The sequence below is a fragment of the Bombus vosnesenskii genome, unplaced genomic scaffold (genome assembly GCF_011952255.1).
Source record: "Bombus vosnesenskii isolate JDL3184/JDL3185 unplaced genomic scaffold, Bvos_JDL3184-5_v1.1 scf7180000013304, whole genome shotgun sequence".
NCBI classification, from domain to species: domain Eukaryota; kingdom Metazoa; phylum Arthropoda; class Insecta; order Hymenoptera; family Apidae; genus Bombus; species Bombus vosnesenskii.
The window spans coordinates 1,179,934-1,194,518 of record NW_022882953.1 but is presented as its reverse complement, the minus strand read 5'-3'; the positions used below and the strand labels follow the sequence as shown (position 1 = coordinate 1,194,518).

The 14,585-nt window shown below is 39.5% G+C and overlaps 1 protein-coding gene across 2 annotated transcripts in view; it reads right to left on the bottom strand.

Annotated features, from left to right (window-relative positions):
• LOC117234333 overlaps positions 1-13,484 on the bottom strand; it is a 113,512-nt gene extending 100,028 nt beyond the window's left edge. The window contains exon 1 of one of the 2 annotated variants that reach the window (XR_004493501.1): positions 9,359-13,484. The gene's annotated coding sequence lies outside the window, so the exon portion shown is untranslated. The remainder of the gene's footprint in view (positions 1-9,358) is intronic. The other variant, XM_033495431.1, reaches the window with a different exon arrangement.
• Positions 13,485-14,585: the final 1,101 nt, after the last annotated feature.

The following is a 14,585-nucleotide window of genomic DNA, read 5'->3' as shown; positions in this document are numbered from 1 at the left end:
TCATCTTAGTATTGAACTGTTGATATGAAAGCAATTTTTGTATTTAATATATATATATTTACGAACATAAATTTATTCTACGTATGGAAAAATAACTACAACAGAGAATTAGTTTTTGCCAATTTTAATTATGAATTACGAGTTCGTGGCATTTTTACAATAAATGTCTGATTGAAATTTCTCTTCCGTACAAAAGCACGTGGCTTGTGTGGTTTGTCAAGCAACGAGCCAAAAAACTTTCTTTTAGCTATTTTTCCTATATCGTTTCCAGTCTTTTTGCGAGATGTATTTCTCCAGAGAGAACGTATCGACTCTGACACTTTCCAAATACAGATTGATTAACAAGCATAATAAAAATATACATAACGCTCTATGATTCATACAACAAACAAATTAATCTTCTTGACCGATAATTACACCTAAGTCGCAAAATCCGAAAATTCCAATATAAACATATATTACGTCTCCAGAAAAGAGATCTAAAAAATCCACATTTCGCGTTAAACAACAAATAAAGCCATAATCTATCCAAATACGACTTTATGGGTGGCAATAAATAGATTTGGCGGACTAAGGATTTCGGCCAAAATTCTCACTTGCTATGACAAATAGCTTTCCTTGACGCGCAGTTGTCGGTGAATAAAAGGGAAACCGATTCGTGAGTGTATCGCGAATATACGCCAAATGTACAGTGTGACCTTTCGTCAAAAGGTTTTATTCTGCGGCCGCGAAGCTCACGGTTGTCAGCTTAAAACGTTAAGGCCGATAAGCAGGCGCGACCAAACGAGGGAGAATTTCGCGACGCGCACCAACTTCTAGAGACAAACTGTCACGCCGTGCCGGTTCCGCGCATCGCTGGCGCATAACTAATTAATCCTGACAGTTACAAAAGCTATTTCAGTCGATCGGCAAAGTGATCGCCTTACCGACGCCTGCAATTATCGCGGCATCGTAAAGACGATTTACCGGCTCGAATCTCCGGAAAAGTCCGTGGCGAGATCGGGGGACAGCTAGCCAAGCAGCCGGTCGAGCCACCTCACCGGGTTAATTTATCTCGTTAATTGCCATCGTAATCGACCAATCGCAGTGTATCGTCGTGTCGAATACGCTCCGTCATTGGTTCATCGTGGACACGGTTATAACGGTAGACGAAATGGTACCGTAACATCGATCCACCGACACGAAATCGGTCGATAGTATGGCGGATCCCAGAGATATTAATCGCTCCTGGTCACCGTTCCTTTTTATCCCACCTTTCAGTTTGTCTCATATTTTGTCTTTTATTCTATCGCCACGGAAATGGTTCAAGACTTGTCGACCAAACCATACGTGTTACACACGCGTTTACCTTTAAAGCGATTACCAGTCCTGGGACACGCGAGTTTCGTTCCTTAATTAACTGTCGCTCTCATCGTCAGGGATAAGCGGCTTGATTTCGTCGTTTTACGAGCTGATAATTTGATCCGTTTTACGAACAACGACTATTAACGTGTAAACACCGGTCAGCATAGGATCTACGAGAATTTATACGAGTCTTTCGTCTGCCATTTTATTGCTCCGTTTTATGTATTACCGGTAAGTCTTTGGAAGGGAGATTTTAACTTTCTGCGAACTTGTTAATCGCAATGAAAGGGTCATTACCTTTGAATTACGCAACGCTTATTTGTTATCTATATCTAGATGTTAAAGATATTTTAAAAAGTGCGTGCCCCTTCGACCGATAATTTCTCAGCGGAAAAAAGAAATTGGAAAACGTGGACACTCGAGGCAGCTGATAAAATTCCATCGTGTTTGATGGCGAAATGATAAAAGATTTTCCAGAATCACGTCCAATAGGTGATCGATAGAGGTATATTGTTGCAGAAAAGGATTGAAAGATATCTCGAATTGATCGATAGGGCGCCTTGGTCAACAAATTCTCCGATAAAGCTAGGGTTATGGATGTAAACAACATGCGATGGACTCGATCCGTGAAACGTACCAGTTTCATACCATAGATCGAAACTTTTACCTTACAGCAAAACAGCAAAACACCGAGGAACACTATCGGCCAACTCTTTATCGAACATTCCGCAGATAAGGAGACGACCCCCTCTATTGGTTCTTTGCGCCGTATGGCGCCTATGTAGATTTTAATGAACGTTTTACAGTAACACAGGTGTGCGTCGGACATCTCTATTTAAACAGAGCTCTCTTAGAAGCTCTCCTATCTCACGTGAAAATTTCGATAAAGACCTAATGTTCCCGTGGCGTATATCAGTATACCATCACGAAATGGAGCAAAACGCACGAATACGTGTCTCGTGAAAGGAATATAATGTATCATAGTTATGGTATCGATCGTGCCAGCGCATCTATTGTTTTCTTTTTTCTAAAATACTACCTCTTTTGCGTCGTTTTCTGATAACAATGCGTTATCATCGAAGTGAATTTTACATCGTTTCTGCCTTTTCTCATTAAAAATTTTTTTCTAAGCTCCGTTATCGAGAGATAATGAAACTTGTATGTTGCATAGAATCGATGTGTTTGTTTATCGAACGACTTGAAACGTCGAGTGACACTTGGAGAAATAAACAACTTTCTCTGGGAAATATTTTATAAACACGAATGTCTAGTGTTGGAAATGTTATAAAAGAAAAATCAATCGAAGGGCTTGAAACAAAGACGGCCCTTGTCCGTGTTCGTCTTTCTCCAAAAAAAAAACAAAAGAGCAATTCTGATCGAAAATCATGACTACGTATAAGCACTACATAAAGAGGTTCCGCGCCCACTTTTCAGTACACACCTTCACCACACCTTTTTGCTTAAAACAACCGACAGAACCACCGAATCCCACGCTGTAAGCCCCGATAAGCGCCATTAATCGCTCGCAATGAATGTCAGGTAATAGGCGGCATGCCGCGTGTCGCGAAACGGAGGACCAGGGGCAGCTAAACTAACTGACTGTAAATCAGATTTTTGCAAACGAACCGCGACAAACGAAACGAAAGTCGGGTAATAAGCTGCTTACGTTTATGAGCGAGATATCTCGTCTATAAAATCAGATAAAAATCAAAATTTTTTAGAAGAAGACAGACGCTAAAACGTTAAGACGCTAAAACTCTGTAGTAACTTATCGATTTAGTTGAAACTTCAAATAAATTTATTTTAAGATATTCCTAATTTGACTTTCACCTTGAAGAGTAAATTTGACTAGAAAACTTATTAAAACAATTTTCTAAAAAAATTGATCTGTATATCTTGAATTATTACGAAATTATTATACGCTCTGTAAATCAAAGGGAAACGAAATTATTCAAGAAAAATTATACAGAAATTATTCAACTACGCTACATGTGATTATCAATAATTATATAAATTCTTCTCACTACCAAAAATAATTCGATCGTGTAATAGGAGCCAACATACATATAAGTGGATTCAACTGGTTTAAGTTCATTTAATTGAGCGTTAACTAAAATCCCGTTCAAATAAATATTAAAAATCAACTGAAAATAAACCCCTTTGCGCGAAACAGTTGGATCGTTGATCGTAAAAGTGAGTATAAGTAGGCGTCCGAAAATAGTCGTTATTTGGACGACGACAGTCGGTGGGTACTGATACCTCGTGGGATATCCGTTGCACCCTTGGAGAAAGGATGGCCTCTAGATAGAGGTTCTGCTACGTTTCAAATGTCCCGGGCTCCTCGGGCGCATTCCTGTATAAACACGAACGGAAATACACCGAGAGATCCACCGAGTGTGGCTTCGCCTTCATTCAGAGAGCGCGTGGTTAGCTTCATTCACAGCTACCCCCACCCCTCGACACGCTCTCACTCCTCTAACTACTACTATGTGTAGTTGCCAGACGCGCGTCGTGCCTAAACAACCGGCGCGCTTAGATCATTCGAAATTAGATGGACAGTCTGTAGGGTGCCGTCGCTGGCCCGGATCTACACTAACGGAAGTGACTGGCGAAAACGGTAAACGCTGATTTCCCTGTGCCGAGCCAATTTCGATCGGGTCGTGGTCCCCACGTTCGTTCAACTTTGCCAAACCGTGCGTGACTAACGCGTCCCTTTTTTATTCGAATCATTTCTCCGTGACGTTTCGATTAACCATTTTCTTATTATTACGTGTTTCCTTGATGACGTTGCATCGACCGAGAGAATAAATCTCGTTGTAAATGAATGGAAAGTTTTGGTAGGTTTAATTTGACGATTTAAATGGCTATCGATGGGTGTGGAAGGGAGTTTGTTTATGGGAGTGGAGTTACATATCCGGTGGAGGGCAACGATATATAATGTGTGGATTTGTTCCTTGAATGTTTGACTATAGATATATGTACATAATTTATTGAGTGAAATAAAGTATATGTAAACTATGAAATTAAAGAATACCGACCTTACGAAATATCGTTATTTCATATTATTTATTATGGAATACCTTTTTACGAATTAACATTGTGTTCGTTACTTTGCCTCGCAAGGTAAACTTCTTCTCGCGGATAATTAAATTTACTCTTTGAGATGGAATCCTAAGGCGTTAATCCTAAAGCGTATGTGTACTATACGAGCGTCTGGTCCCGTGCAGATGAGCGCCACTTCAAACGGCCACGAAAGTAAACCATACCGAGCCTTGGAAGTTTTAGAATTACTAGTCGGTTTCCTACGGTCAACTCGCAGCTTTGAACTTTTAAAAATAAAAGGAATCCGAGAGAACGAGATAGTTCCGCGACGGGAACTAGTTACTAAGAATAAGTGGATAACTAACCGTTGAATGAACGATCGTTAGGTAAACATGGCTCATGACATTTAGTGTCCCGCGAACGGCGGCCAATGATGCGCGTGCTAATCGTCAAGCCTAATTCGATTTCCTATTTAAATAGCAAATTTGAAGAGGCGCACCGCGCAAAGGAGAAATAATCGTTTATATAAATATGCATTAAAACGGTGAAGCACTTTACGTAATATTTACATTGTCATGTTCAAGGTTCGAGATCGTCGAATATAACCACGATATTTCTCTATAGTGTGATTATAGGTGTTGTATAATTTCAATCACGAGCGCATGATTCTTGAAATGATTTAGAATCTTTCGAATCTTCCACGAGCAAGTATAATATTTGCAATAGATGTTTATAGACAATTTTATCAACATCTTCTTAATGTACGAGATAAGTAATGTTTATAAAAAGATGCAAATTTTATGTAAACGTGTCGACTTCTCTGAAGCTTCGTATTTATGAATTTCAAACTTTTCCTCGCATACTTCTTCGCTAATTTATATAGAAAAATTTATTTCATCGTCTAATCGGCACTGATCGATCGAAGAAAAGCAATAAAGTTACACTTCTAGGATTAAATGTCTTCTTGAAGCTAGATTGTCAAAGGCATACCGTATGAAAGTACTATACACCATTTTCAGGGACAAGCTGTTTTCTCACTTGAAATAACCTGGCCGTCAAAAAGGTTCGCTTTTTTTTACCGTACAAACCCATCGATTATCATGTATTCCACATTAGCATTACTCACCGAACCTCGACGTCTAGACGCACGCTTGTCGGATGTGCACTTCATTGAACCCCCGGGTACACTCGCGTACACGCTTGTCTTTCGTAAGCAGCGTAGCGCAAACACCGAACGAATAAAACAACTAAAACACGTCGATCGAGGTGGATTTGCTCGCGTCGGGTGCAATGAGTCCCGTTCAGGCTTCCTTTATGTGGAAAATTTCTAATAAAATTACAGCTTCGTGAATTAATAAGAAATGACACTAGTTTCCCTTGAACATAACCGATTAATTATCAAGATCGTACGATTGATAATAGAAATTCTTGGGATATCGAAGAAAAGTTCAAGATTTCTCTAGTTAAATAAATTGCATAAATAAGTTGATCATATGGAAAACCAGTATTTTGAAAGGTCTTACAAAAATTCAGTGTCTACGATTAGAAATTTCTTGGATAAGATATGGATAAGGAATAGTAGACATCTTGGAAGGAACATGGCCAGACGAACACTTATTTGGCAATTCATTAAGAACCACTATCGAAACTTAATTAACAAAACAGACGAAAAATGTTCTTTCGAAATTTATTCGACGATCTATCGGTAAAGTATCGAACTGACAACAGTCAAGTTGTTCAGAGTGTTAGATATTATATGTACGAATAACAACGAGGAAACTAATTAACGATAAATGAATAATCTATGCCGTATCGTTTAAATACTAAATACTTCTTCGAGTTTAAATTACTAATAAAACAATCGTAAAGATAATTAAAACTCGTCAAGAAATTAATATAGGATGGTGAGAAAAATGATCGAATAACCGAGAGGCATAAATACAGTACGTATTAAATCAAACAATTTCCTATCGATATAGATAAACAAACATATTTCGGAAGATAAGTATATACTTCAAGTTAAATTTCTGTGGCAACAAACAAAAAAAAGATACCCAAATTTCCAGATTAATTTCCAAGATTAATTTGCGTTGATGGAATGTTTTTTGCTTCCTTTAACAAATACTACACGCCCCTAAATTACCCGACTCTTTTTTCACATCGCCCTCTATACCGCACCGAGTAACGACACAAATAAACACCGTGAAAAAAAGGTACACGATCGCGAAGCTGCTCCTTCCAATCGCAAACAAATTCACGGAACACCCTATGTTATGTGTTAAGGGAACCAGCCGGTGTCGATCGAGGAGCAGCACGAGTGGGACAGGTTCTCGTAATAAATCGCGGTCGCGCGAAGAAGCCGCGCCATGCAATCAACCAACGATGCGTCTGCAATCTCAAGACCTGCACGTACGCGGTTTACGTGGTGCGCGTCTCGCCAGGACGAGGACCGCCGAAATTACAGCTATTATCACGATAAAGGTGAGAACCAGTCGCTGTTTGCTTAACCCGATAGAAAATCGGTGGAGAGGTCGTCCACGTTCCTCTCCTTCTCTCTCGTGTAAAACCGTGTTTGACGTAAGAAGAGAAGGAAGATACGAGGCGGTCTGGTAAAAGGGAGAACAAAATCTGGCTGCTCACCCCAAAAATGGGCGGGGTTTAACGTTTAACCCACGAGTTAACGGGGCGTGCCTCGGTGAAACGGTAAGACTACGATTTACACTCTCGCGTTTCACGCACCTTCTATCTACCATTTACGAAACCCGCGCACCTTTCCTCGGTACGCACGTGAATTTATTGTTTCTTCTACCGATATTAACGGACCATCATTACACAGAAAACGCGCGCGAACGCGGTGTGCCCGCACGTGCACTGAACCCTGCTTCTTCCCTTCGATCGCTCGTTTCCCTCTGTGTGGTCGTATTAAACTTCGCTCGATGTGTTTATTCAGGCTGGATGAATATTATCGGCGATATCAATCGTACGTGTTCGAATATGTTTATGGTATTAGAGTGACTGCATAACTCGTGGCTGCGTTTTAAAGATTGAATAGTTTTGAGCCACTTTTCAGCCATTTTAGAACAGATTCAGTTCATAATGGTATCTTGGAATGCGAAAAATTGAAAAATTTAGCGGTATATTAAGACGTTAAACGGTGAAAAGTTACGTTCAACTTGAGAGCTGATATAGGAATTACTTCTGATTTTACTAAATCGAATTTAGGTTAACGTTAGTTAATAAAGTGTGTAGATATATGCTTGGTAAATGTTGGGTTACATTGCGAACGGTTCTAATTGTGACGAATAAATAAGATGGAATGTACAACGTAATAGAAGTCTAATAATTCTGGAATTCTAATGTAATAGCATTCTAATATCATTTTCAAATTGTTGTAGCGTATTGAAGACAAGGTTTTGCCATATATTCAGACAGGGGAATTTTAAGCTTGCCCGTTTATACTTAAATCAAACTGTATCGAGGTGTCCTATGCGTAACACGCGTACGCCACAATTTCGCAATACTAACGATTGAATAGCTTTAGATACGATTGAAGTACTTACAGAACGCTAACGTCATTCTTATCGTATATGTTAATTCATGGTAATATCGCTGCGCGGCGGCATCGTAAGTGGAGTAATGGTTAATCAATAAAGCATCGCGTGAATGTTCGTGTTTCGCGAAAGGATACTTATCTTACTCAATAATCGTAGAAAACACTTGCTTGATCTTGTCAGATTTTGTTGGAAATTTTATTTGAAGGGAAAATGAGAAACCATTTTCTTTTAACTAGATCATTGGATACTAATATCCCTTAACTAGTACTTCGAAATTAAGATCTATTAGCAACGCTAAAAAAATAAAACTAAATAGAAAAATTCCGAAATTTCAGAGATATATGAATAAACTTGTCCCACTTATAAAAAATATGCCAGATTCTTCCATAAAATTTTTGTCTCTGTTTCTATTTAACTGTTAAACATACCTTATCAGAACTTACGTGTTAATAGCAAAAATTTTAATCTTTCGATTGATATCGAACTATATATTTGAATGTTTCATTAGCATCAACCGGGACTCTAAATGCTACGTCATTGGAGTCGCGACAAAATAGTGGTTAAAAATATTATGTTCTAACTATGGTATGCCATAGTTTATTATCAATGTAATCGCATCCCTTAAAACTTGATTTGAGCTACGGAACGCATTAAAGTATGAAACAACGCGGAACACAGATTCGCCGAAACTTGAAGAGCAGAGTCAACGAACGGACATCTACCATGCATTCTCGTCGTGTTCGGAATTTTTATTTCATATGTCTGTGCATGCAAACGAATGGGTTTTCCACACTTTATAAGACACAAGTTGCAATTAGTCGTGAAATATGGCTGCTTTACAATAACAGAGTTATAGGACGAAATATTTCGATATTGAGACTTCGGTAATAATGAATCGTTTGTTTTGACGATCTACTATCTTTGATTGATATTATCTTCGTTAACTTTGATTGTTTATACTTCGATAAGCAAACAATTTTTAAATGTATCTCTTGAGAAATTCGGCTGTATAAAATATAAGCGAACGAGGAAATAAATTTGTATATAAATAATTAAATAATATACATCCCATTAAGCATCTCACAAGTAGTATGTTTAATCTAATGCTACATAATAAGTAAATAAAAATCTTCCTATTATTATAATTTAATAGTTAATTTTAATAAATATGTTCCTAAATAGAATATATATATACGTATATAATTTTCTATGTATTCAGATATTTCGTGCCATTTCTTAATTGGAATAAAGACCTAAAGCATCTTTTAACTATGTGTAGACATATATATAATTACATACTGAAATGTAAATTTTAACCTATTTTTCTAATTCAATTCAAAGCATTAAATGTCAAATAGCATCGAAAGCTTTAAATATATTTTGCAATTTTGAAAAGCGTAATAATGATATGTACTCACCAAACCGAATACTGCATGAAATTCTGCAGATACCATTCGTGGCAAATGTCGTCACTACAAGCTTGATGTTATCCTTAACACAGACGCGATGATGTTTTTTCGATGAAAATCTTGGAAGTCGAAATTCTATTCTTCTTCTATGAATTCTTCACTGAACAATTTCACTGTCGTTCCACGATTTATTTATGTTTCATTTTATCTTCACTTAATTGTTATCGTAACATAAAAAATATCGAGAAGTGTATAAATAATATAATAATTAGACACTTGAACATTTTGGTGCTGATATGTTTGGACACAATCGCTTTCGTAATGCTTAAAAATATTCAGGGTCAATTGGCGAGGACGTTGACAATCTTCGAAATGCGAAGCAATTGCACTTTCGACACGTGCCTGTTCACTTTCGAGATCTAGGTAAACGAACGATGCCTCGGTAGAATACTATATAACGGTACGCGATGTTTCCTATCTTCACTGACAGCTGTGCAACAGTGTCACAAAAGTTCCCCAGACAGTCGGCAGAAAGATTACCTTACAATATTTAAAGATGTTTCAGTTCGTAACGTTTCAATCTCCTCGATTCCGAATAAACATCGCTACACACGTTTCCGTTGCACCATGTCAATTTTAAATACAAAGTTCCCCGACAGAGCGTCGCTGTAGTCTACGTTTGAAGTTCTCGCTAACTTCACGATCTTCTGTTCGTCTCGAAAACATTCGATCGCGCGTTTTCACTTTCTTTCAGCATCTCTATTGTCTTTTTGAAACTACCATCGTATGGTAATTACCTTATGAAACGTCGATAAATATTTGACCAATTGTTTCTACACGATATAAACATCGTTATCCGTATGTAGAAAGATTAGTAATCCAAATCGGAAATTTCGTTGGCACTTTGGCGTGCGATCTTGCCAAATAACAACGATCACGAAACAGGCTTCCTCGAACAACGAAAACTGTTAGGAACACCGGTCACACGTGCGTGCACCTTGCTCGGCTGCCAGGACGATTCACGCGGCATAAAGACACAACACGTCACGTAGATGAGGAATGCATCTCGTGCCCCGCAGAGGCGTTAGCGTCGAAGCAGACTGAACGAATTTCACGAATAAACGACGCCCAAAGCGATGTCTGAACAAATGGATGGGACGATCGTTTCTTTAACGTCAAAAGGGAAGAGAAAGGGCTCGGTGGGAAGAATGGAAGAGAGAAGAAGGAGAAACGCGTGGTGGAATAAGGCGTAGAAAGAATATGGAAAGCAAGAAAGGCGAAGGAATTGATGGATGTTGGATTATCCGTAAGAGTAAACGTGCAACCGTTGCTCGGTTCTCAATGGCCGTTGCTCCGTGGTGGCGCGAGACGCATAATTTGTGCGCATTACTGCCAAGATATATGACGTTCCAAGATGCTAACGACGAAGACTATACGTTACTTCCTTCCGATCCTTCCTATGCTCCTCGAAACCTGCCCCCCAGCGGTAATAGAATTCACCGGCAGAAGGTGGTGTGTTCGGATCTCTTGTAATTTTCTTTTCTCGAGATCGATCGCAATCTGATCTCTGGTCGGTAGGTTTCTTGTCCGCGTTATCTCGCCGCTGTTGAGCGTCGCTGATAATAACGATTATTTTATATGTCTAAGACGACGCGACGACTGGACGAGTCATTCGGACGGTGTGCGAGGGGATGAAGATTGCTCCAATGAGATTGCGTAGAATATTTGTCATCGATCGGCCGTTGTCATCGATCGATATTCGAATTTTCAGTTTATATTTTGATCCATCTTAAGAAGTTCCCTGAATCTTCTTGCAAAACCAGTTACGCTCTTTTTAATCCTTCTAATGAAGTGCTTGCTGGCTTTTAATAAATTGCAGAATTTACCAATTGGAATTTCCTGTTCTTCCACATAATTTTCTTCGACGTATATATTATATATATCGCGTGTACAAATTTAGACAATTTCGATGTTACGACGTCACGCACACACGTTCGTAGCGAGATAGGATAATTCCGCTGTTACGCAACGGGTATAGATTCCCTGCAAAAGTGGCTCTAAATAATTATGTATCTCGATATCGACGCTGCACCATGCATTGGAAGAAGTTAATACTGGCGCCACTTGCGGAGATCTTTTAACTTTCTTTTACGAGAAATCACCACTAGTCTCGTTCAATGCATAATTGCAGTCGTTGCCTGTCTACGTAACCATTCCAAGAGTTTTTTCCATTCCGTGGTTCTCGCGACAAAATATATCACATCAACACGAAATGCATACGAAACGAATATTAATTTTGATTCAAACATGGATAAGATTGTTCGAGCTGACACGTGTCCTCAATAACGAAAAGAATCGTGAAGAAATATAATACTCGCGGATAATTCAATTTCTCATCAAGCATGAAAATAACTGAGGAATTACGTTTATCGAATCGATACAGATCGCGGTACACATACTTCGATAACGGGTTATCTCGTGTGATGTCGTTAGGCGATTCGTGTGATTTAACTCGAAGCGAACACTTTAACCTTGTTCAACGTCAAAGTTCTTCAATCGGAAATCTTCGAATATCGTTTATCTTCGACGAATACCTCTGTCACAAGATTCACTTGATCACTTTCAAACTCAACATTTCGCGTAACGTTTGTACTTTTATCGTCCACCTTCGTGTAATCCGATTTAACGATTACGAATTTCAACGAAATTACCGATTAAATTCGAACAATTACAATACGCGTTCTACGAATTTCTCAGAAAGTTTCTTCGATGTAAACGATTATCGAAAGAAAAACTCCATAAACTTGCGACACTGAACATTTTCTCAATGTTTTCACACGACGCGAACGTCCCACGTTCGGAGAAAAGGCGGCAAAGTGGGCAGCTCGTATCGATCACGATTCGATTTTCGAGAAAATTCGGTTCGTTCGATTTCTCGATCTATGGTTTGACTGATCCGAACGCGAGACGACAGAAACGCGGAGAATCGTCGAAAACGAATGAAGTGGCGCGATGGTATCGTCCCCGGTAAGGCGAGACCGGCGCTCGCGTGGAAATCAAGAGTAACACTGACTCGATCGTCGAGTTGTGGAGCGATAGGTGGACCGTACGTGCGAGTTGGTCCTCCCGCATGCGAAGCGTAGCAAGTTCGGGGTGCGTGTGCGATAGTTGTAACGCGTACGCCGCTCGATATAAAATCGATAGGATAAACAATGGTGAGAGCGTCAACGGTGTTCTCGACAAATACGATATCTATAGCCTTCCTTTTAACCAAGTGACCGACCTCGTGATTAAGAGTACTTCGTGTTCGTTTAACAACACCGGCCAAGAATTTCAAGTTTCTCCTGATTTCACCAACGTCGTCGCATTTGCGCTTACACTTTCTGGATGAAACGACGATATTACCAAAAGAATTCTCAGTACTCCAGTCAGGAATGATGGTAAGTTTATTTTTTATACGCCACTTTCGCGGGAATCTGTTACTACCAAGTAAGGTTATGTTTGTTCCGTTGAACAATTTCTTCGAGCAAGCATTAACGAGTAACTGCAACGACGTAGAGTTCGCGACGTTAGTTGTGTCTCTTCCTATCTTCTCGCGTATGTAAAATACGATCAGCTTCCTGATAGAAAGATCTCCTGATTGTCGATTAACGATCGAAACACTGGAAGCGGTATCTCGTCCTCCGGTGTTGTTTCGGCGACGTGGTTCAATGAGCGTGGCTCTCAAAGTGTCTTCGGTCACGTTACCGGCGGTGTAATTTCGCGCAGGGTCGATGAGAAATTTTGGCGTGGTGCTGGGAAGGTTGGAACGACGCATGGCCATACGGAACACCGTGAGGGCCGATGATCGCCGCAGACTGCTCTGACCGAGAGCAGCGAGGCTTCTCCGCAACGGCAAAACCGTGTATGCTGGTGCTGCTGTTGGCTGCTTCTCCACCACGGTACGAGTACCGTGCTGTCGTGGCTCCTCACCACCACGTAGAACCCTAAATCCTGCGTAACGCACGCCCCCACTCTCCCTCGGACGTTTCCCCACCAATACGCTTCTGTCTAACATCCCCGTTGCCGAAGATCAACCGTCACGCAACCAATTCCCGTATTTTAGAAAAGTTGTGTATGTACACTGTTTCACTCGTGAACCGCGTTGCCTTTTAACGTTGCTATATAAATCCGAGGGCTATTTTAAAACCATATAGTAACCTTGAGTTTAAAAATAACGATACATTTCACCGTCTGTTTGTTTAAAAATTATCAGATCAGCGATGTTCAACAACTTTTGCACAGCATTAATATTAAATGTTCGTATATTCTGCACAGTCCACGTAATACTAATATATTTTTGTAACTAATAGTCTTTAGCTAATTAACAGCACTTTATCGATTTAATTATAGCATTAATTTACCACTTATTTTTTTGAGTCCGAGGATGAACGTATTCGTTGAATCAACGTGACTTCTCGACCGCAGCATCGGTTGAACGTAATCGATATTTTATCGGAAACACTTCGTCGATCGAACGTGACATGTCTTTTGCACGGAACCAGAGTTCGACGGGTTCTGTTCGAGATGCACCTGGAATGATGCATAACGCAGGGTCCATGCATAAAACATCCCCACTTCTCGGTTTCAAGACGACGTCAGACCAATCTCCGTCCACGCGAACAGGCTTAAACTACTTATTTCTTCGCAAGCCGCTTACCTCAATCTTGGAACCGATCGCGGGGTTCGATGCACCAGACGTGGAGATACTGGTCGCTCTACACAGGGCGCCGCACTAAAAATAGCAGGAAAAAATGTTTAACGCGGAGTCACGCGAATTACTGGATTCCTTTTAATTGCGCCAATATTAACCCCCTCGTTTTTCTGAATACACATTATTTTCGTCTCACGAAATCGTTTAAAGCTTACACTCTTGCTTCAAGGATTTTTCTTTAACCGGTTATATAGGATTATGTTTAAATGTTGCTTGGTTTACAGGAAGCATGGTAATTTAGCATTTCTTGTGTATTTAATGAGATTGGAAAATTCTATATTCATTTTAATCCATTAACTATAATCTCTCGTAAATACTTTGTTATAATCGTAAGAAATAGGATAAATTTATCAAAGTGAACGAAATCTTTTGTGATTAATCACTTGTCAATTTAATAAGAATAGTCGTTTTAGAACACGTAAATATGTGTGCGTTTAAATAGGAAGGTATCTTATAAATGTGAATATATATTTAGTTAATATA